Genomic DNA, 24,384 nt, shown 5'->3' with positions numbered 1-24,384 from the left:
GATAGTTTAACTGCCGAAAGTCTCTAATGACAAGGAATTGGATTTAAGTCTTCAAGTGTCTTTATGAGTTGGTTGTGCTGTTACCTTAGTGTCTTAGGATTGTATTGCATTGCAATTTATAATGAAATAAGCGCAGCTGCCTACGAGGAGCATCCCTATGGGCCAAGCACAGTCCACTCATTCAGAGCTTGCTATGGAATTGGGCTGTAAATGAGAGGAAGGTTGTTTGCAACTTGCAAAATAGGTATGCAATGTCCTTTTAGGGAGTTAAGTAAGCAAATACTTCCTGGATAGTGCATTGTGTACAGAAGGAGGATGAAAACCTTGCAGTGAGTGCCAGAGAACGGCAAAGTCCTCAAGATAGCGGCCTGGGAGCAGGATTACATTGTTGCAGAGATACACAGATAGCAGCAGACAGTTGCAAACCCGCTTCTGTGCTTTTTGCCATTGTTTTTCTCAGACATTCAGGCTCCAGCCACCTACAGAAGGCTTGGGCTGCCCAACCCAGGTGGATGCAGCTGGGCAAGAGGAAAAGAGGTTTTGACCCTGTGCTGGAACTGCAGCCCACAGTGGGGTCTGTCAAGAGGACATCTGCTGCTGGGCTGCTTTTCCTTGCCACTCAGTGGGGAGACGTAAACAGCCACCAACTGCAGTTTATGTTACAACAGGGCTCTATCATAAATGCTGGCCAACCTCAGTTTATATTGAATCAATGTATAAAGCTTACTATTACATTTTGGCATGAAATTACCCAGCGATATATGCCTAGCCTGAAAGATGAGAGCTATGTGCTGGTGTCTTAGATGTTTACCTGTCCTTGTAACTAACTGCGTTCTGGGAATGCATATACAGTGAAAAAGAGATACAGCTCAGTGAGGTACCATTGTAACCGCTAGCACATCAATAGCGCACCTGTGCATAAACAAAGGAAAAATACATATATTATACAGACATACATATAAATACAGGAAACTGCAGCCTTTTCTCATAATCATGTAGTGTGTGTGTGTCCTTATATGTATGTGTTCCCTATAAAACACAGTTTTGTTTTCCCCAGTGTTAAAATGTTTGATCAGAGCTCCCCGTACTTTGCTACCTAAGACAGATATGTGTTATTGAGAAACCAAATTGAACAATAAAATAATATTCCTCCCAGGGAAGTTGGGAAACTTTATAGATCATCTTCTGCAGAAATTGCTCATTTTTACAAGGAGGCAAGAATAATTGTGGTGCTGCTTGCTGAGGGAAAATAACAAATCTGCTTTTCACAGAAATGAAGTAAGATGGACTTTCAGGGGGAAATAATGCAGCAGGAATATACTGCTGCCATTTTTGAAAGCCATACATGACAGACCAATGCTACATCTGAAAGTTTATGTTTGGTATATCCATAGTTTTTGTGTGCCTTTTATTTCTCTCTTTAACAAATTCAAATAAGCTCTGCAGAAAATTCTGCTGTCAGGACTGGGGAAGATCATGCAACACCTTCATTTTCCACATCACAGAATGTTCTGAAATGCTTGCAGAGGGATCCCAGCTCTCGCTGAAGTAATTAGGAGGGCATGATGCAATTGTTTCTTGTTGAGGCTGAAGCCTTCCCGAGAAACATGAGGGCTCTCTCATTGTTATAGGTTGCTTAAACCCTCAGCCACGGGGCTGTCGTGTTGTATCCAAGTGGTTGGATCTTGGTGACAAACAGACTCACCAGACCCCAAATCGCTGTGCTCGCAGGGCTGCTGCTCTGCGGTCCCTTTCCGAATTTTTAGGAGGACCAAATGCTGTACAAGGAATGTGAAGCTTATTTATTTTATTGCTGCAAAGCCTATAAATACCATTAACAGTCTTCTACTTAATGAATCAGAATCTATTTATTTTGGCCAGCCTATAGTTGTCATCATCCTGCTTCCTTCTGGAAAATTTTGGCCTGTACAAGAGTTCAATTGTAGGAGGAGCATCCTTGCTGACTGCTGAGAAGAGCAGTAAAACTCTGCAAAGCTATCTTCACTTGGGTTTTAGAGGGAAGTAGGTTATGAAGTTGGTGATCTGTGCTACATATTTCTTGTTAGGATTGCAATCATTTCGCATTTTTTAAAGAACATAGTGAACTCAGTGTTCCCAGCTGCTGTAAATAGTGCTGCTGTGCTTCTATTTGCCTGCCCTCGGTGCACACTGTATTGAGTGGTGCTGGTCTTATCTCTATGAAAAATTATTTCAAAAAGTGTTGTTGTTTTGGTTTTACTTCAGAAAAAGGGAGGCTGACAGGGAAGTTTTCACAGGCTGTCCACGTAGAAAATGTCCATGAACATCTCATGTCTTTTCTCAGAAGCTTGCAATTATTATTTTAGGCTTTGCTTTCTTTCCTGAATACATTTATCTGTGAAACACCAATTGTTTGCTCTCCTTGCAGCTACTTTCACCCCTTTGACTACTGAGGCATAGGAAGAATGCGTTACAGTGATCCAAATGCAGATGCAATATTAACTTGTTCTGTCAACATTTCTTCTGTCGTCTTTATAGATATGTACACCAAATCTTCCATGGGTGCGGGAAGGTATTATTACTGCTACCAAGTAAACAGAAGTTGCATATTTTTTCGTTCCCTTAAAAATGCACAAAAGACTTGTTGAACTGTGTCTTCCCCAAAGCGTGCATGGCCAGTTCTTTAGAAACCATTTTGTGACAGCATAGATGCAAGTATTTCTGTGCTACCTCTGCACACATCAGTAGCTGAGCTAAAAACCTGACCTGAATAGATATGTGCCAGAACTGTGCCACCAAAGATTGGAGCTAAATAGTGGAAACAGATGAGGGCTTTCATTATCTGTTTTCTTTCTTTGTTCTTCTAATAAATCTTAATTTACTCTAATATCGTTACCTCTCGGTTACCCAAAAGCTTATTTAACTGCATCATTACTGGCAAACACTGGAAATTTTATAGAGGCATAACTAAATAAATAAACACATGTAATTAAAGCAGTGGAAGATCTGTACTCCCTTCTCGTATAGGATATTATGGCATGAAATATTTTTGTAGGCATATTTCATCTCTTTTTTACGCCATGCTCAAAGCAGATTCTCTAGCAGCAAGCTTGTATTTGTTATTGATTTTGTTTAATTTCAACTTTGGACCCAAGCTGTTTAAACAGATTACTCCCTGCTTTTATCTGAGTCCACTTCCTCATGCTTTCATCAAAGCAAAAGAGATTATTTGACTTTCTGTCTCCTTATGCAGTATTACACGAGAGTCATATGCTGTGACAGTGATGCGTTCTGCAGCGAGGAATGGCCATGCTGTCTGCACGCAAGTTCCCTGCAATTGTTCCCTGGCAAAGGCAAAAGCATCTCTTTCTTATTTATTTGGAGGATATTTATTTATTCATTACAATAATATTTATTCTCTAACCGAAGCTAATAGATTTCAGCACAAGATTAGGTGAGGCTATGTTTGAAGGAGCGTAATAATGTGCAGTCATGACATGTTTGTACCCTGGCAGTAATGCTTTGCCTTAAGCAAGAGTTTCTTTGCTGGACACGCGGTGCTCGTGAGCTGGTTAATACTTGGCAAGAGGAGGACACCTTCTCTTCAGACTGACTTGTAGTGCAGTTCTGAGAATTTAATAGGTTTTCTTCTATGATCCCTTTGCATAATATTTATGAGAAAATTAAGATTGAAGTAGTGAATCAGCTAACTTCTCTGTTGAATCTATGGAAAATACTTGGAAGACTGATAGGAACATACAAAAATCCATCTGAATTTATGTTTCAGTATTGCAGGAACAGGTGGGTTAGAGGTGTAGGATACAGGTCCCCTCACTCAGGGTAACAGGGACAATCAGTATGGACAGCATCAGATGCTATGGAGTCACAGCATCATCAGCGCCTGTCATGCTGGCAGGTTGCACTTGCGTCTGTTTCTCTGGGCTTTCTTGGACTTTGTGCTCCAGGCTGAATAGGTGAGGTGGTAAAACACTTTCTGTAGGTTCTGAAAACACTTTCTCCTATGGAGGATATATTCTGCCCTCATTTAAGATGTGGAAAGAGTTAGGACTTCAAACAGCAAATGACAGCTCTGAGACACAATCCCAATTCACAGTTGAGCAAGCAGAGAAACCCTTCCAGGACTTTCATGCAGAAGGCATATGACTCCTCGTGAGCCTTGCAGATGTACTAACTGCTTGTTGCGTTTGGACTTTCCTTTGCATTGCATTGTTTCTGTTTTGAACAACAGTGCTTTACATTGAGGCCTCGGTCATCCCAGGCTCTGTCCTTAACATGAAGAGAGCAGAGCTGCAGGTGATCTCAGCTCCTTGCATAAACCACAGAAGCCCGCCACAAAGTCCTCCTTCAGAATGTGGGTCAGGGATACCTCCCAGAGAGGGGGACCTGGACAGGGCCCAAGTGAAGGAGGAAAGCACACAGCAACAGCAGTCGCAGTGCACTCAGGAATGGCAAAGGAATAAAGCATTCTCGCTTGTTTAAATTTTTCATGTTGTTAGCTGCTTAAAAAGAGCTGCTGGAAATGATTGTGGCACTTGCAACTATTGAAGAATGGCTTGGGTACAACTAAAACTCGAATATTAATTGATTGCATTTCTGTGGGAAAATCAGTGCAAAGCTGAAGCTACTATACTTCTAAAAGATTACATCTCTAGGCCATTGCTAAGCTGTTTAAAGTCTAACCTCTGGACATACTGTAGTCTTATTTGCAACTTTAAACTAGCTGTGCAAATACTTCTCTACTGAAAAAGGTCTGTTGCAACATTTGTGCAGGTATTAGCACCACTGCACTTGTAATCATAAATTATTTTTTTCATCATTATCTGTTTCAAAGGCAAGATACAGATTTTAAAATGTTAATCCTAAAATTAGAATGTTAGTCCTAACATGGCTGCTGAATTCACAGAGTGGCTGAGGTTTGCAGGGACCTCTGGGCCTGTTTGTCCAACCCCTGCTCCAGCAGGGACACCCATAGCAGGGTTCCCAGGCCCACATCCAGGCATTTGAAGGTCTCCATGGAGGAGACTCCACAGCCTCTGGGCAACCTGTGCTCCATCACCTACACAGCACAGAAGAGCTTCCTGATGTTCAGATGACACGTCTTGTGTTCCAGTTTGTGCCCATTACCTCTTGTCCTCGCATTGGGCACCGCCGGCTCTGTCCTCTTTGCACTTTCCTTTTAAGTATTCATAGATATTGATGAGATCTTCCCGATTCTCCTCTTCTTCAGTTGAACAGGCCCAGCTCATTCAGCCTTTCCTCAGAGGAGCCCTGCTCCAGTCCCGTCATCATCCTCTGGCCCTACATTGGACCCTTTCCAGGAAGTCTGTGTCTCTTTTCTCTTGGAGAGCCCAGAACTGGACGCAGTACTCCAGGAGTGACCTCACTAGTGCTGAACAGGGGAGAAAGATCTCTCTTCAACCTGATGGCAGTGCTTTGCTTAATACAGCACAGGATACTGTCAGCTCTTTTTTTGTAGCAAGGGCACACTGCTGGCTCGTGTTCAACTAGCTGTCCACCAAGCCCCCCTTTGCTTCCTAGGTGGTCCCAGGCATGACCTGATGCTTGGGCTCGTTCCTCTCCAGATGCAGGACTTTGCACTTCTCCTTGTTGAATTTATTGAGGTTTAATTGCTGTTATTTTGTAAAATGAACAAGTTTGGAAGTGGTCAAGGTTTTTACTGGCCAAATTAGAATTGATTCAGTTAGTCCCAAATTACCTGTGTTAACACTCCCTAATGCATCTGTTTACTGAGGGTTTTGCATTATGCTAAGAATGAGGAAATAATGGACCTGCAAGTCTTTTCATGTTAGTATTGAGGGTTTATATGTTTTTGGTGTTTTTTCATGACACTTAGTACTAGGATTGTCATGAATAGTGATTGCATAATTATCTGAGTTGACTCATTTTATGATGCAGCAGTCTACCTTTCTTTTTTTTTTGGTAAAAATATACCCCCAAGTGTAAGCCTTTCTCTATCATGAATGCCTAGAATTTTATTAAAATCTGACCTCATTTAAGTACGCCATCAGTATTAAAATAGTGCATCCTAAGCCTCAATCAGTTAGAAATTATCTGTGCCTGAGAAGATGAAATGAGAAACTCACCAATTAGTATGAAAGTCTGAGTAGAGCAGAAAGTGACTTCAAAGAACTTGATTATATATTTTTGGTTTATATATATATATATATATATATTTTTTTTTTCTGAAGTACTTCCAATTTGTAGAAAACTTTAAACACTTTTTTTAGCAGAATATTGGAACATATGAAGTTTCTTTATTATTTGTGTGCAAACCAAAAGTTTAAAAGAACATTTGACATCATTTTAAAACAAAAACAATCTGTTTAGTTTTTAAAGATGAAAGGACTGAAAATGCTAAATCTTAGTCTGCTGGCACTCCTCTGCTGAGCCATTGCTTTCTTTTACATGTGCTGTAGGCTGGTGTTTGATCCAGCATTTCATCATATTACCCAACCTTTTTTGTAGGGCAAGCCTTTTCATAATGTTTTGTGTCTGTGTCAGATCATCTCTACACATCTTTGTGGGATGTTTGGATCCATCTTGTGATCAGATGGTATCAAACAGCTTGTACAGAGTCCAGTAAAGCTCTAATTCCCAACCTCCATCAAACTCAAAAGAGGCTGAAGCCTCCTCTGCAGAAAGCTCCCACCATCACGTGAGGGGCATCCCTGACAGGGGCTGGTTTAGTCCCTTGATTATATCTAGGAGTAGCTGGCATTTTCAGCTTCAGCTCCTTCTGATTTGTGTTGCACAACATCTGGCTCCCAAAAATGTTTTAATAAAATAGCGTTAGAATGGAGAGTCACATGCTACATTATGGCTAGCACAGAAAGAAAGCAAGCATTGTATGCTCTTGTGTGCAATGTCCCTGTGCTGTGTTCTGATTTTCCTTGTAACAGATGCAGTTTTAAATTTGGGTAATTTTGGTGATTTTTTCTTTTTTTCACATTTCCTAATTTCTGCAGACATTTAAGCAGCACTGGGGCTTGTTTTGGCCATTCAAGGGACACTGAGTGAGTATTTCAGACTTAAAGCTTTTGATTATACCCCTGTATAATGATGACGTAGGATTTCTTATCATTGCTAAATATCCTGCACATCAAAGCAAATGGCATATTTTTGTATCACCACGTGTGTAAATATTGGTGCAGTGGTGGCAGTTTCCAGAGTAAGTGCCAGTGAAAAAAAAAAAAGTGTATAAAAAAACACCTCAGAGCTGTAGGTCCAAAAATGCATAGTAAGGCAAAAATGTGAATAAACCATTCCAGTGGTGAGGCTTTAAGTGAGAAGCAGACTGGGGAGCATACCTACAGCCTCAAACTCAGCTGTGGGAGAAGGAGGAAGCCCAGATGTATTTCTTTAAGAGTGGGAAATAACTCTCTTCCAACTAATGCCCCATCAAATTCCTCACTCCTTTCCTTTTTTAAACCTCCACAATTTTTGGAAATTATTGTTTTATGAGAAATGCAAATGTAGTTATATGTAATGAATGTTCTTAAACACAGTATTATGTAGCTTGCAAAAGCAGAATAAAAGACATTATTGAAATTAAAAATCACTCTTCTGTCAACTCCAATGTGTTTTCCCCATATCTCCAAAATGGCAGTGAGTGAGGTCAGTGTGAAAAAGCTGCTCCCAGTGTTTCCAGCTGTGGATGTGTCAGTGGAGATAAATTTCAGTGCCTTTCTGGAGTACTGGTTTGCATACACCTCACATTCTACTTTGCCAAAAACCTTCCAAGGTTTTGTCTTTTCCCTCAGCTACCTTTGGAGATTTCGTAACATTTGAACAGTGAGATTGAAGGCCTATGAGACTAAATAAAAACAGCCACAGCTGCTGTAAAGGGCCACTTTTCTTTGCCTTCCTTTTGGAGGAGCAGAGGTCAGGGGTATACATGCATTTCTGTCGTCATCACAGCCTCTGCATTGCCTTTCCATGGCTGATGTTGTCTGAGGGCCGGTTGGGTCGTTGGCCAGGGAGCAGAGTGTGCACTTCTGGCCTGGTGGGCCGGTGCACCTTGAGTAGGGCTTCGGGCCAGAGAGGGGCTGCCGGAAGACAGACGTCCTCCTTGGCTCACTCCTTTTTTTGTGTCTTCCTAAAAGCTGCTTTTGCTCACAAATTGCTCTTGCTTATTTGGTTTTGTGTGAATGCCTATGAGATCCTCCTGGTTCCCCCGAAAGCGTAGGGCCCTGCACGCTTTTCTGTGCTGCGCTTCATGTTGTGCAAGTTACCTGAGGGTTATTGTAAAAGCAGTTTTCAGTTAAGTAACTGAATATGAGAAACTTTAAATAAAATGCCTTTGGAAACAGTAAATGACAAACTTCTCTGAATGTGGTTTACGAGAGCCTTGCAGCCCAATCTCCTGAAAGAAGCGCCCACAATCTGGCTTTATAGCTGATACACAACTAGTTGGCAGACAAAAGCCTGGCTAGGATTTCAATTTACAACCTATGATACATAGAGTTCTCTCTTCCTTGTAATGCTTTAAACTGAAATTGAATTTTAAATTAACTTGACACTGTGCTATTTTCAAGCCAGATAAATAACCATGTTCCTTTTCTCTCCTTTCATAATATATTTGATATCTTACTATGAACATATTTCCTGAATTGATATTAATATTACACCTTTGCCTATCCTTACTTTCCTTAGAAAAAGTGTGAAACATAACTGCCTTACTGTAAGAAGTATTGTTTGTGCTTTGACAATTACATGGTTTTGTGGTTTAAGAATTTTGCAGTTTTAGTTTTGTAGTTCACTGTAAAAAATCTGTTTTATTCCATTGTTTTTTATACATTGATCAAACACTGGCCTTCAGAGTTACATTTCCTCAGCCTACATGTGTGTGATTTCCATTTGTTTTAATTCATCAGAGGGCCACATTCTCTGCTTTTGTACCCCACTTACACCATGACTTAGTGTCTCAATTCCCCCAGCTATGGATTTGGGAGTGGAATTACTTCTTTGAAGGTTGGGTGTTTTAAGCTGCTGGACTCACAGAGTACAGGTGTGAGTGGTTGTGTAACATGGCAGGTAGTCACAAATGTGGTCAGTGGTTAATCTGAAATCTGATAGCATAATCCTCTTTAACTTTTGATAGATCATACAGCCAGGGAGAATATTGCAAAAGTGCTGCTGTGTACAAGGAAAAAAAAAAATAGGGGATTTTTTTCTAAGTATTTAAAAAAAAAAGCAAATACCCACATTTCTGAACATACATATACGTGTGTTGGAAAGGAAGACTTCTATTGTAGACTTGTTTTGTTTTGTTTTCTCTAATTCTCATCCTCGTACGTGAACAAAACATTCTTATAAAATTGTTCATGGATCTTATACTGAAGGACAGACAGTGGCATAAGTCACGGTGTTGGCACGCTGGGCAAAATTTATTTATTCTGTTCCTGGTAAAGAATCTGGCTAATACCATCGGTCAGTGTATGTGACCTGAAAATAAGATATCAGAGTGCATCCTCCCTCCCTTCTGCCTCAGGAAGATGTTCATCGAACAGTTCCCTTTTCATACTGTTCTGCTTTTTGCAGGGCATTAGCATTCTTGGAAGAATTTCACAGGCCCTGAGGCTTTAGTAATGATCAAGACAGGCAGAAGGAAAAATTACCAAACACATCCCCTGGTAGGCTGAGGGGTGGAATTTTAACCAGGGGCTTTCACGACCATTGTTTTTCTTGCTCACTCTTTCATTATTCCTTTGCTAGCCAATACCAGTAGGACTCGAGAGCCCAACTCAACACTGTTTTTATTAACAAGCATAATGAGGAAGTATTCCGAGTATTTTGTTTCTTTGACTGTACTGATGAGGGAGAAAAAGAAACTGTCTTAAATAGGACAAGAAGTTATGCAGAACTGCCTGACTTGGACACAAATTCTCTTCGGCACAGGAATGCCACATGAAATTGGAAACTTCTAAGCCAAACAACAAAGCCTGAGCTCCATTTCTTTTCAATGTCTTGTGTTTCTGTCATCTCTCCTCTCCCTTTCCCCTGCCACTCCCCTGAGGTATTCAAATGGAAGGATTGCTTCCAAGGTATTCAAACAAAGAAGGCATTCGGCAGCAGATGAGACTTCCTCGAATCAAAAGTGTTTTCACATGCTCGTATCTTTCCCCAGAATATAACTCACCATGCAGGAGAAGGAGTCCTGCTTAGTACTCTTTGAAGTTACTGGTCATCTTGGTGGACAGTGGCAGTGCACATCTCTGGGGTGTGCGTGTGTGTGTATTTAGGCATATTTGTTTGAGTCTCAGCCAAGATATATGCCAAAAAGATTACACTTCATCTTTCATCCTGGGGAGAAGAGAGCCTAAATGGGTTTATCATGGGGTTTTCATTCACTCTGTCATTTCTCCCTTCTTTATCTTTCATTGCTAGACTTCTAATTTCTCCAGACAGCAGCGCACACCCCTGCAGCTAGCCCTGCATAATGATTCCCTCCTCCCTGACTGACATGAGGGCGGATGCATAAATCTCGTGCCGTCAGGGTGCCTCCTTTGGCAGACTCTCTTCCCTCTCCCCCCTTGAAAAATATCTGCCCCCTCTGCAGCACTCTCATTTACCACCTACCAGTGCTTCCCGCTGAGCCAAGATGCTGCCTGTGACCATTATCCAGCCTATGCTAAACATTGGGAAACGGTTCTTCTCTGACAAAAATGCAACCATTTTTTTCTTTTCCTAATGACAATTATTAGTGTAAATTGGAGCGCCTTTAGCGATTGCATTTGACACGAACATTATCCCATAAGGCAACTAGCTCCTGTGAATAGCAAGAGCTGAGTGATGGCTTGTATTAGGAGCTGGAGCACTAGAAGGACTCTCAGAAACAAGAATTTCAACAGAAACAGTGGTCTTTAAGAGGTCTGAAGTTGGAGGTCTCCGTGTTCTGTGAGGCTCTGCATTAATTCAAAGTGATTCCTTTGAACCACTTTGTACGACTGAGTAAGGGCAGAGCTGTCAAATCTCGGACTTCCCACCTGCTGAACTCATCCAACACTTAGGCAGCTTATAAATCAAAGGGGACTTGCGAACTGTTTACAAAGTATTGTTTTAAAATCTCTCTTCCTAAGTCCTCCATCCTCACTTCTAAGAGGGGAAATATAACATCTGACTAAAAATCAAGGATAGTTTAAAGGGCAGGAATCTCTGTTCCCGTCCTCAAGATGAAGGCAGGCACTGGAGGAATATGCGATGTCAGACTTTTCTAGCAGCTGAGGGCTTCATAAAGGTCAGCATCTCTTCCAAAAGTGGCCACACAAGGTATGAGAATGCTCCAGTAGGTGTTCTGTGCTGGCTTGTCTGGTATTTGTAGTCAGTTGCTTTGAGAATTAAATGATATTTTCTCCAACTACAAGTATGTGACTGGTTTTTTTTTGCTGCTATCCTTATGATGATTCACATTGCAGTTATTTTAAAGAGGCAGATAAACTGCAGTTGTTTATATACAAACAGAATATGGCATTGGATGCCAGAAACCAGTCTCACTAATATTTGGCTGGCTACATTGCATCGTCGTTTCATGTTTTGGCTATCAGAGAGAGCAAGCTTAAGATTAATTGAAAAGAGTTCCTTTCTTTCCAAGTGTGCTCAGTGCCAGGGATATTTTCTCCTCTGTAAATGCTGGCAATTGATTATAAAATGTCAGAGGTGTTAGCAGTGTCAGTGACCTTCATCTAGCCAGCTAGAATAATAGCTGAGACTTGCTTTAGGGCACGCTGCAGTCACTGGCAGGTGATTGTGGATTATAAGTGTAATGGTGCTTATTCCCCTAAATTTATTTGAAAAATGGCATTGGACACACACACACAAAAAAAAAAAATAATGCTGTACTCTTCATGATCTTCTGGGTAAGCCTGGAAGATGTGAGCAGCTCTCCTTTGCAGAGGAGTAAGCAAAGCTTCTTCCCTGCTGCTGGGGGCCAGCCTGTGAGCTGGTGTCTGTCCTATGTGCTCTGAGGTACTGCATGTTCTTGGGAGTCCCACTGATGTGACTTAACTTGCATCCTTGTCACAGACCTACATGCCAGCTGTGTGTTGTGTACAGCTGTCCTAAGGATTCCTAAATTTGACTTAGCACCTCAACTGCTCTCACTAATATATTGAGCTTCAAAGCAAATGATAGGGAGGGTCTTGAAGAAAAAATTCTCCATTTCAAACAACAGTTCTTTTCAGCTGAGGCAAAGGCTCAGCTTTAAAACAGGTGATGGTGTTTTTTTTTTCTTTGAAATCATGTTATTAGAATAAAGCTGCAAATGTGCTGCATTGTGCCTGTGATTTTTGAAAAATGAAGGAAGAAAGGATACGCATCTCCCTCCTGGGTAGTCCAATTCTTGCAGTGTGTTGAGGGTGTTCACCCTTTCTTGCCTCAGTGGTTCCAGCAGCAGTGGTGCAGTCGGATGGCCTGTGTGCCCAGTGCTGGGAATAGGAGGGAAAGTATCTGATGTTCCTGAAAGGAAACACAGAGAAGGATAGAGATGATGAGTATTAAGCTTTGAAGAGCAACACAAATTAGGCTGGACTTGAGGAGAACTTCCTCTGTGGCATTCTTCCACTCTAATGGTAGAAAAAGTGTGTTTATTTGATATTTTAATGTCTTGTCTTTATGATGACTGAGGGCTGGAATTCTTGCACTTTATTCCCTGGATAGCCTATCTTTTGATTTATGTCTTTATTCCTCTCTGATGAGAGCAGGTACACAGAGAAATGGAACTCTTTGTATTACATGTATTGGGTCCAGCATTAATTAAAATGCTATGATTAAGGATTTGGGGGGAAAAAAGTCATGAGTAAGCTGTCTTCTCTGGGTCTCTTTGAAAAGTCAGCTCTTTGCTGCTCTGTAAGCCTGCCAACCAGTTCCGTGGTTCAGCCTGTGTAGGTCACCATGAGTCAGGCAGAGGTGCAGGAGCCGTGGGCTGTATGACCCCAGTTCCTGGGGAACCACAGGCAGGGAGAGGTGTGAGGTGTGCAGTCCCACTCCTTCTGCTGTAAATGGTTTTGACAGCTGTAGGTGACACTGGGGCTCGAGATGATTTTAAAAACAGTGTCCTGACTTCAGAATCACAGATAAAAAATGTATTACTGTGAACATGGCAGGTCTTCTACAGTAAATAGTAGGACACTTTTCCCCAAGCTCTTCCTCAGCATTGCCCAAGTAAGGGCCTAGGATCTGTTCTCTTAGTTTTCTTACAGTGCTAGTTTTCTAAACATGTTGAAAGCCTTTGAATTTATGACACATGAGAAGATATTTCTGCTAATTTAAGATAAAAAATACCTCCTTAAGAGATTTCATATGTAAAATTCTCATGGAATTGGACTGTCGAAACAAGTCGTTCAGAAAAAAATCACAGGATAACATAGATTGGAAGAGCCTACTGGAGGACATACAGTCCAACACCCTGCTCAGAGTAGGGCCCATGAGGTCAAGTTGCTAAGAACATAGCACATATTTGGCAGCCTGCTCTACATACTGAAAACTTAAGTACATGGTGGTGAGTGAGATTTTTGATAGAGAAAAAATGGAATTGTAATGCGTCTCCTTTGTCTTCACCTTTCAGAAAAGAAAAAAGGAGGGAGATAGGGGAAAAAGTTCTTTTCTATGCATTCCCCTTTATTTTTAAATTGAAATAAAATTTTCATCAGGCTAAGTCTTACTTTCCATACTCAATTATTCCCCAGAAAGTTGAAATAAGTATAGATGTAGGCTTTTCAAGAATATGCTCCTAGAATTTAATTTCTGAAGTGAAAGGAAACTGCAAGGTGACATTGCTTTTGAAAATTGAGCCTTAATAAAGGGCTTCATTTAGGCATCCATCCTTGAAAATAGATGGTGAACTATGTAGGGGTTGGGAGGGAAAAGGGAAAAAAAGGAACACAAGAGAATGAGAGTAGATGAAAGTACAAGGTAATTTAAGTCTTTGTTTAATGCCTTTGTTTGAAATTAGCACTGGTTTATTTGGTCAGCCAGGCATTGACAGCTCAAAGTCAAATTCTTATCATAAAGTGTTCTTGCCATAGATGATGTCTAAATAAGTTTACTGTGGACTTATCTTTATCTTCAAGAAACATGACCCTTCCAAGGGAAAGCTAGAATGCTTTGTTAATAGTTTTCAAGGGCTTTGCATTTTCCCAAGATGTCTTGAGAGGGCACCTGTGCTTGGGAAAGGCCAAGTGAGAGCTGTGCTTATTGACAACAGCAGTGTTAATGGCTTTCCCTTTGTATAAGGCTGTACTGAATCTCTAGCAGTCAGTGCGAATGTCCATCACTGGGTCTTGAAGGTGAAACACTGCATCGTTCCTGCATGCTAAGATCATTTTCTGTTGTTCCAGTAGAGAAGACTGACGGTGACAGCACAGGGCTCAGGTCTGGGGCTGGCCTGGTACCTTCGGAGCACAGCTGGACACAATTAAACCCAGACACCACTGCATCCCTCTTGAAGACCCAGCGGAAGTCAGCTCTTCTCTCCCAAGCAGGGTGTGCACACACAATTCTAATGTGAATTTTTTCAGGTAAGCTTGCTTTTTCTTTTTTTTAATACTCTTGGCTTTTTAAAATGGGATATTATTGTTCTATTTTTTCTCAGCAAATTTGTTGTTATTCTTCAAAACTTACAAATGTTGCTGAAGCATATAATAAATGTTTATTACTATTAATGGAGATAAAACTTTAGGAGGCAATCTTGCAAGAGGCATTAAAGATTAGCAAAAAAAAAAAAAAGAAGGAAGAAAAAAGAAAAGAAAGAAGGAGCTGCTTGGCAGAGGTTCTGTATTTATAAACCTATTTATAGCTGGTATGCTTGCTAGGAGAGCAGAGCAGGTTTGTGCCGCTGCCAGCAAGATGCTCCGGCTGACTGCTGTGCTATTGCTTGCCCTAATTTTGCACTTAGGTTCTGAGTCTCCCACTGGGACACTGAGCAGATGTGTGATTAAACTGAATCTTGAAGGTGTTCAGGTTTGACTGCATCTCTGTGGACAATCAGAGAGATTTGATTCAGTTCTTTTCCAGGACCTGTTCACATTGATTAGCCTATGCTGGCTTGACAGGATTCTCAGCAACTGGCCTCTAAAACTCCCTTGTCCAGCTAAGAGTTTTCTTTAAACATAAGCATCCAAAGAGACCTGAAGTGAAGATTGACAGAGGGGTTACTCCAACATGGTCCTTGGTCTGTTCTTTAGCTGCTAATCAGTTTAAAACCATTTAGACTGCTTGCTGGGTACTGGTGACGTTCCTGGAAGTGCTGCTGGAGTGCTCCTTCCAGTCTGGAACGAGGTTGGAGGGAAACATGAAGCATTTCTCTGGAATTGCCTTTGCAGCTGAAACGTCAGCCTTTCGCTACTGGTAATAATTATCCACGGACTATACTTTTGGGAAGGTAGCACTTAGCCTTTACAGAAAGAGAAACACGTGTCTCCTGTCTGACACTGAAGAGAAACAAAACAATGGGAGAGGAAAATAAAATTTGCAAAGAGCCTTGTTAAGAAAACCGAGTGTATAATATCATTTAGCTGGCAACTGGCTGCATGCCAGTTTGGGAGTAGTTTTTGTTCTTTGGCTTTTGTTTTTTACATGCTTCTTCTTTGTATGAAGTTTTTACTTTCGCTTAGAAACTATTTGGAAAGGGAGGGATCAAAATACGGCTTTACACGCGAGCTGCAAAATGAATAACAATGAAGACAGCTGTTTTAAAACAAAAAAAAATATTCCCTCCTACGCACATTCATTTATCTACCTAAAACCATGATTTTTCAAAATGCAGGGGAAAGCATGAAAATAGCTATTTAAGCTCATTTAGAAATATGCATGAGGGAAGACGAGTATCACTGAGGAACATCCTGTGGAGGATGGGTGGACCCGCTAAAAGGGAATAATAGCAGAGCAGTTTCTGTAATTTTGCAATGAAATTTTAAATCAGTTATGTGAATAACACAGGATATGCTCTGAGAGTAGCCAGGAGCACTTTTCTGTGGGTGTAGGTGACATGGCTGCAAAGGCCTCTGTGCCAGGCTGCGGTTAGCGCTCCCACAAATGAGCCATGCGTTTGGCCACGCGTCGGCTCCCTGCAGTCAGCCTTAGCGAGCTGCCTCCCCAATGGAAAAGGCTTCCAAAACTGCACTAAGGCATGTCTGATAATACACAGCGCTTTTGTACGCCTGGCTGGGAGGTTTGATGTTCAAAATGGGCTTGGTCTTAGATTCTGCGATGATTAAACGTTTTGATAGCTCGCATCGTTATAATTTTCAAAGTAGACATTAGACTTTTACTGAAATTACTTCAAGTTCCTCATAACTGGACTGATAAAAGGTGGTATTTCCTTTTCAAGAAGCCTTCACTGATCTGGTTGTTTCTTGAGGTCTGTTCCTTTGAAAGAAAGATTAGCATCCCTGTGCTTTTTAATAAAATGAACTGAGTACTAAAAGTCCATGGTCAGCAGTTTGGCTAGAACACGGCGTGTGTGGCTCATCGCTCTACAGAACATGTGGGATATTGGATGTGGATATTAATTTTCTTCATTCCTCCATCACAAAGGAAATAGAAAATGCTCATATAAGGGGCAAAATAGTTTATGGAATTCTTCAGCGCTGCCTTTCATGGTAGGCAATTATAAACTTTGATGTGTGGGGATATTGAGCGCTTCCTGGCGTTAGCTGTGCGTACCTTAGGATCGATCCGGTTGGGTGCTGTGTTACAACCATTTAAGTAACTGCATGGTGGTGCTCGAGAAGAGAAACAGAAATGGTGAGTTTTCTCCTAACTTTTCTTTTTTTTTCTTTTTCTTTCAAGAAGCTTTCTTCAAACTTCATTAATCTTCAAAGTTTCCCCTCTTAAATGGGTGGCTGGCATATGCATTTTTGCAGACTCATTTCACGTCTCTGGAGTTGTTAAAGAGTGCAGCCGCAGCCCCAGTTCACTTGTGTGGCAATGAACTTCCCATGGAAATGGGGCTTCTAATAAGTGGCATTGTGCTGGAAGGTGCTAATGACTGCCATCAATCAGAGGGCTGATAAAAGTTGTTCCCCCCTCCCCCCAGACTAAATGAGACAGCAATTAAATGCCCTTTTGTTGAGTGATAGCTGAGACAATAGAAATCAATGTCCAAAGCACAAACCCGAATGGCAAGTCTTAAGTATAAGCTAAGCCATGTGTCCCAAGCGATTGGCATGTTGATTTGCTTACAGCTGAGGGTGTATATGAAAGGAATAACCGGGAGTGCAGGCAGCAGGGGAAGCTGTAATGCTCCTTGGAGTGCAGCCAGCTCACCGTATTCGTTGGGAAGGCTTCGCGGTGGGGCTGCCACGACTGTGTGCAGCCCAGCAGCATACATGGGACCCGGAGCAGGCTCTGGCACAAGGTTGACATCAGAAGATGGGATGCTAAGTGTGTTTATGGTGTGTTTTTACGTTGGTTGCTGAAGAACACGCAGTATCTGATATGGTAGGAAGCCCACTGCTACAAACTTAGCCCTCTCTAAGAGCACTTCATTCTGGCTGGGTGAGATTATACTCAATTGCTGCTGTTACTACAGGGCAGGATTTCACATACTGCCGAGACGCATTGTGGGTTGGAGCCCCTGATACCCCAGATGCCATTGCTTTGCACCTGAGTGCTTGCAGGTGCAAGATCTGCTCTTGGGTAATTCCACTGGTTTTATGAGAGGCTACTCATTAATTCCTTCTAAATGCAAACAACCTTTTGAGACCCCTTAATATTGGTTGGTAATTTTGTCCAAAGGATGTGCAGTTCTTTAGTTTGCTGAGCGTGTGTTGCCTGTCTTACTGACTCCAGACCTTCTCCAAAGCTCATTGATGTCACTAAGACATTCCCTTTTGACTTCAGCATGCTACTCGCGGTTCTGCTTTTGCTTTATTGCCTTGCTGAAAGGGCCTTAAGTTACTTGTGTGCACAGGGCTGCATTGTTTCTAATCTGTGTGGGTTTTTTGTTTTTGTTGTGTTAGGTTTTTTTTGTTGTTTTTGACTGTTTTTTTGTTTTTTACTTTTGTGCAAAACTGTAAATGCACTGAGAACAAGAAGTGATTGCATTTACTAATGACAAGGCCCACTGCTGCCTTGTAGTTTATATGCCGTTAGCAGGGACTAGCTATATGGTGCTTCGCAGCAGCTCAGCTAAAATAGGAAAGTCTTTAAGTTCATCTCTGAAGAGATGTTACAGAAAGAAGTTATTTCATTTTTGTGCCTGGAAAGTACTGCACATGGATGACCAGGGTCATCTGAAGGAAAATCTGAGTTTGTTTTAAAGAAAATATATCTGTTTTGAGATTTCGGTTTTCAATGGGTTCCGTGGAGTGCCATATTTGTCACAGTTATTTTGGCGGCTTGAACAAATTAAAATGAAATTATCTGTGGTTAGAGGTCCATAGAAATCACCTGACATTAGAAATGTTCTCATACACCTACTTGTTGGGGTTTCTTGTTCTTACCACTCATTGGTAAGATTCTGTCTTTGTTTCGTGCCCCAGTCATGGAGCTCTCCCATGCTGAATCCCCTTCCTCTTTTGAAACTTGTATTCCTCAGTGCTCATGTGTCACCTATGCCTTTATAGCATTGACATTACTTTGTACGACACGCTTCATGGTCTCATTGTTTTTGTGTAAGTTCAAGTGTTTGTCTCTGACATTAACTCTGGCTCTAGCTTTGACTTGCACCTTACCTTTGCATCGGATTCTCTACTAAAATAAGGAAAAGCATATGATGCAGCAATACACTCCCATGTTACAGGTGTAACACTTTAATCCTTTCAATAAAATCGTAGAATCATAGAGTCACAGAATCACAAATGTTGGAAAAGACTCACAGGATCATTCAGTCCAACCATTCACCCATCACCAATAGTTCTCACTAAACCATGTCCCTCAACACAACGTCCAAACGTTCCAAACATAAAGACTTTGATTTATTAATCTCTTTTGTACTGTTACGATTACAGATTAAAAAAAAAAAAAGTTAAAAACCATTCTTATCAATAAATATATAATAACACATTCAACAATATGGCCAATCTATCTTGGAATGAACATAGTCATAGAAAGTGCAAAAGCTATTTGTAGTGGTTAATGGTTTATATTTACTTATTCAGTCTGTAATTTGGAATAATCACAGATTAGCTTTTTTTAATCGTCTTCTTCTACACAGCAAACCTTCAGCAGTCCAATGAAGCAGAGCTATTGACTGCGATTTGATGTGTCCATTACCTCCTGCAAATGCTGTGGAATACAATGGGGTAGCATGCAGACTTCAGAGCTGTCGTGACAGGTATTAAGAATGTGTCAAATCCCAGTGATGACTGATAACATATCTGTCATTTGTGATGGGATTATTAGGAAGAGGAATGCCACTAGGAGAAAGATACTCTGGGAATAAAAAAGGGGGGGAGGGAAAGACAGGAGGAGAGAGGATTTACTGTTCTTCAGAGCTGCCTCATTTAATTAAGCTTTGTCTAGTCCATAAACAAATCTATTAACTTCCTGACTACTTTGGCAGTTAACGCACTTTAACGCTGCAGCAGTAATTTGAGACAATTCAGGTTTCTCTTTGGTGGATAGTTGCACTGTAAGTATTATGTCTATAATGAAGATTGTTGACCACTACATGGAAACAGCTAGTGTAATATTACTATCTATTTTATTTTCTAATTGAGAATTTAATAGGATGCTGTGGAAGACAGAGTTCATTGGGCACATACAGCATCTTCTGCATGGAAGATCTTTCTAGAGAGGAGGGAAGAATATAGTCTGCCAGCACCAATTGATTTGCATTCTTTGGTTAGCAGAAAGCACGTGGACTATTGTTGTGGGTTTTGTGTGTTTGTTTGTTTTTTTGTTTTTAATTCTGAGTGTGTATCTTGTGTGAGCATGGAAAGGAGGCTGCTTTTTGTGTCACCTGTAAAATTAGGTTCTGCTCAGTACGACTAGGGTGCATAGTGCGCAATCACATTCCTTTCAGGTATTTTAGACTGAGCCATAAACACATCTAAAAACAGATAAATATTAAGACAGAAGAAGCATCTTTTTTCTGCTGTCACCTGACAGTTAGGCAATGCGGGGACAGAGGAGGTGATGTAAACACTTCTTGCTGTTGATATCTTTGGCGTAGGAGTATCTTCATGAACAGGAGAACCAGTGTAACGATCCCATAAGATAAGAGCTCATAAGGACATCTAGATGATCTTTTCAGCCAATCTTTTAGCTGGCTTTTTGTGAAAAAGGATTTGATCTGTGTCTCTGTCCCTTCTATGTAGGACTTATCACCTCTCTAGGGTCTCGTAGTCCCTCAGTGGAGGTCAGCCCCATGCCCAAGTGGACACTTGGGTACAACTGAACGGCTACTGGAGGGTAGCTGTCTGGCTAGATTTGTCCAACTGTAGTGGTTGCCAGCTTGGGTCATCCAGCTGGTTGCCTTCAACGCTGGTTGATGCCTCACAGATGAGTGGCTGATGGTCTCGGATTTGGGAGGCACATGCAGAGGTGTGGGCCTCTATTCAGACCAAGCTGAAGCTACTATAATGTTTCACTGTTATTTAAGCAATGAACTCTGTTCCTGGCAGTCTTTGATGGCAAATCAGCTACAACAAGCCACCCACATCTGGGCAGCCAGTCATTTGTCCTGCAGAAGGGCCTACTGGGACAAGACAAGATGCCACAGCATGCTGGTTAGCTTGTGGGGCTGTGTCTGTGTTTTGGGTGTAAGCACAGGTCCCAAGCTGCTGGGATGGATGAAGGCCAGAGCTGGGGTACCTGCTGCCTGGGCTGATACCTCATGCTTACTGCAGGGAACAGCACACACACACGGTAGTCGCAGCACACCCTAGCTTCAGAGCAAGTTCATGCGCTGCTTACCTCATGGCCCAGCCTGGGCCCCCAGGAAAGACCTTTTTTTTTCTTTTGTTTTTTATCCACTTTTGTAAATGTATGCTTACCCCACCCACAGAGGCTGTCTGAGTAGTGACTGTGGAGCAATCTGCTGTGAGGACTACAAGTTTTGTTTTTTAATACACGATGTATTGTGGCTTAATTTGTTTTCCAAGGTTGTTCTGCAGAGGGCCTCATGGCAACCATCCCAAAACAAAACTTTGGGTACCTCAACCCAAAGCTGGTTGAGCTTAAGAGTTGTTAAGGGAGCCAGCTTTTGTTTTTTTAATTACCTCCAGGAGCTGAACTCAGCATTTCTTCAGAGCAAGTTGAACTGAGCACCCAGAAATCATTAATTATACTTTAAAATCTGGACTTCAACTTCTTTTATACATAGATTACCATACAGCATGTTAATGTTGTGTCTTACCATCTGGCAATGCCTTATTTCATACCAATTAAATGTGGTTTTGTAAAGAGGAATGGCTCTGGAGGACAGCACACAACCTAAGAGCCTTTCCCTATTGATCATAGGTTTGGTTTTGGCCCAGAGTGGATATGGCACTGACGGTGGTGATCACAGGTAGCCCACAATCTGCAATCAACTCTTTGGTGTGCCCACCCTGGGAGGAGAAACCATTGCAAACAGGAACTGTTGGCAGCAGTCACAGCCTATTTTTCTCCAGTGCTCTCACATCTTTCATCAGCTCCCATATTTAATAGATTTATGTGGTGAATGAGTTTTCTGTCCTGGGAGAGCACTACGGTACAGTAAGCATGAGCTTGGAGTGCTTCTCTGAGGGTAGCTGTTTCTTCCCTGTGCTTTCTTTCTCTTCCTCCAGTTCTCCAGACTTTTCCAATTTAAAAAAGGAAACAGCAACGGTTATCTGGGAGGTATTGCAGAAGTGGACTTAAGACTCAGCTATTTCTTTTTTATTATCATTATTTTGCTGTACATGAGGTGTCCAGAGATAACACAGAAAATCAGGAGTCATCTTTGAAGATCATCAAACTTTGAATAAAATTTCTTCTAGGGTCCAAGATCAACACTGCATGCAGTCTCTCTCCTGTTGTTCATGTGCTCACACTTAGCTGCAGTCCAGTTCTTGATTTATGTTTTATATTCAGTGATAAGATTAGAATCATTGTTTGAGAACCAAACCAAACCACCACTACTACTCAATTTAAATGCACATGGATATCTTAAACAAACAAACAAACGCACAAAAGCAATTTAAGAAAAATAAATAAATAAATCTAACTTTGGAGGTCTTCATACTTGAATGAAAATTGATTTATGTGCTTGTTTAGACCAGTAAAATATTTTGAAAAATCTAAGAAATTAGCAGTGGTGGTGATTGTTGTTCGTGGAAGGGGAGTTGGAAACAGAATGTTGCAAAACTATTTCTTGCTGATAACAAATAAAGCCCAATGGGAGATTTTTGTTTTGAAAATATGTAACTGTTGACATGAGGATGTTTGTTAGAATATTTTTTAGTGCTGATAACGAAAATCAGCATTCGTTGGAATTTTGGTAATCTTGAATGAAAACACATGTTAAGCTCTTTGTTCAGCTCCATGTCTGTGCTCAGGATGGTAGTGTTACAATGTGTAGGAAAGGTTTTTTCTCAGGTGAGAGTTTTCCCTGTTGTTTACACCTCTAATCTTTTTGTACTGTATTTGGAGGAGAGGGAATGAGAGAGATTTGGTCATAAAGAGAGCAGTTTACTGCAGAAGTGTCTGATAAGATTTTAAGGTGGTGTTTGTAAGTTGCAAGGTTGCGACTAAGCCTGTGCTAAAGCTGAAAAATTTGTACTTGTTTAATTGTGGTGTAAAACGTTATTATCATATGAAAAGCACCCCTGATGCCTTGACTTGCTTGATAAAATAAGAATCTGTTCATGGTAATGACCATTAATTCACTGACAGGATGATAAAGAGATTACAGGGTTCAGCTTCCCACTTACAAAGAATGAGTTGGTGCACGTGCTATTCTGCTGGTCCAATGTGGGTATGTTGCAGAACAGTCATGGAAAACATTTTTAATATTTCTAATGTGCTACCTGACAGCGTGATCTCTACAGTATACAATTTTCTGTTCCTCTGACCTCTTACACACCAATTGTATTGGCAAAACACTAATTAAACTGGAACAATGCATTTATTGTGACTGGAAGTTGCTTTTATCGCGGTTTCTATTGTTCAGGTTACAGAAAAGGAATGAAAGAGCCTACTTAAGGATGCTCTCCGAGCTCCGCTTAAAGATGGCTTTGTTTAGAACTGCCAAAAAGTACCTGCAAGCTGTAAAAGGAGAAGTTCCCTTCTATTTGATTTCAATCCGTTGAGAATTGCTGCAAACCAATTTGTGTTAAAATTAAACTACACTAACTGTGGAAGTGAATTAGTCTCCATCATGGACCATCAGTGTGTTTTGTTCTTCTTTAAATGGACTTTGTGTCACTTGGTAGCACTTCAAAAAAGGTGGTAAATCTTTGAGTAATGCAAAGAAAGGTGGGACCTCATGGAAATTCAGTGGAAATCTTGCTCATACACTAACTTGCGATGGCCTCTGGGAATTATTGACTTTCCAGGATGCATTTATTGGCAATGAATGCCTGAGTGCCCTGAAGAGAGAGCAGTATCTGTGGAATTGGCAGTGACGTAGTGACAGAAGTGACCATCATCTAAAGATCTTTATGCAGATGGAATATCTGGGCAACTATAGAAAAGATCTCGAGTTCAGGATCCTCCAAAGTCACATTCCTCATGAAAGACGGCATTCATGCTATTCTTAGTGTGTGAGATTCTCTTGCTCCCTCTATCTCACCAGCATCTCCTTACATGCAGTCATATGAAGTAGAAATGCTGCTGTAAGGTACAGGGCAGAGAATTAGAACAGAAGAGAATCTGCAAACAGCACCTCCATTCCTGTTAGTCCATAAAGAAGTTCCATACCAGCATTTACAAGGGGTGCTCACATCAATCTGAGGAGTTGGGTGATGCCTTGAAAAATTGAGGGACCCTGCTAAAATCCCACTGATACCAGGGAAGAGCAGATGACCTCTAACAGAGGGCTAGAGTAACTAAATTCTCACATCAGTACATGCCTGGGAAACTTTGCTGCTGCTCTACTCTACGTTCCCACTTGCCCATATTCAACTGAACTTGGATAGCTTGGAGATGGGCATTCACCTGCACTGCCATTGTATGTCCTGAGAGCAGTTCAGGTGTGGTCTCAGAATGACATCTTTTACTTCAGTCCTTCAGGCTTTTAAGAACATAAATTTTGCTGACTATCTTAGGTTTGATGTGCCAGGGTTCTTTGTCCTCATCCTTTTCTGCCAGACTGTGAATAAATAGAATTTATTTTATAATTTGTGTGTATGTGTGAAGAGGCTATCCTACCAGATGTTTCTGTTTCCTGTTCTGTTCTCTGTGAGCTTAGTTCTTTCAGGTGACAGGCATGTGTGCTAAAATTTGACATTAGGATATGCC

At 41.2% G+C, this 24,384-nt stretch overlaps 1 protein-coding gene across 27 annotated transcripts in view; it reads left to right on the top strand.

Moving 5' to 3' along the window:
* Positions 1 to 24,384, top strand: part of PLXNB2 (plexin B2) — a 251,026-nt gene that overhangs the window by 61,901 nt on the left and 164,741 nt on the right. For 13 of the 27 annotated variants that reach the window (XM_040672252.2, XM_040672406.2, XM_040672233.2 and 10 more), the window contains exon 3: positions 14,358 to 14,534. The gene's annotated coding sequence lies outside the window, so the exon portion shown is untranslated. Of the gene's footprint in view, positions 1 to 6,986; positions 7,035 to 14,354; positions 14,535 to 24,384 lie in introns of all 27 variants that reach the window. The other 14 variants (XM_040672271.2, XM_015275224.4, XM_040672328.2 and 11 more) reach the window with 3 other exon arrangements.

This window comes from Gallus gallus, chromosome 1 (assembly GCF_016699485.2).
Source record: "Gallus gallus isolate bGalGal1 chromosome 1, bGalGal1.mat.broiler.GRCg7b, whole genome shotgun sequence".
Taxonomy (NCBI): domain Eukaryota; kingdom Metazoa; phylum Chordata; class Aves; order Galliformes; family Phasianidae; genus Gallus; species Gallus gallus.
Note: the sequence above shows the minus strand (reverse complement) of the source record. Positions and strands in the feature narration are given on the sequence as shown.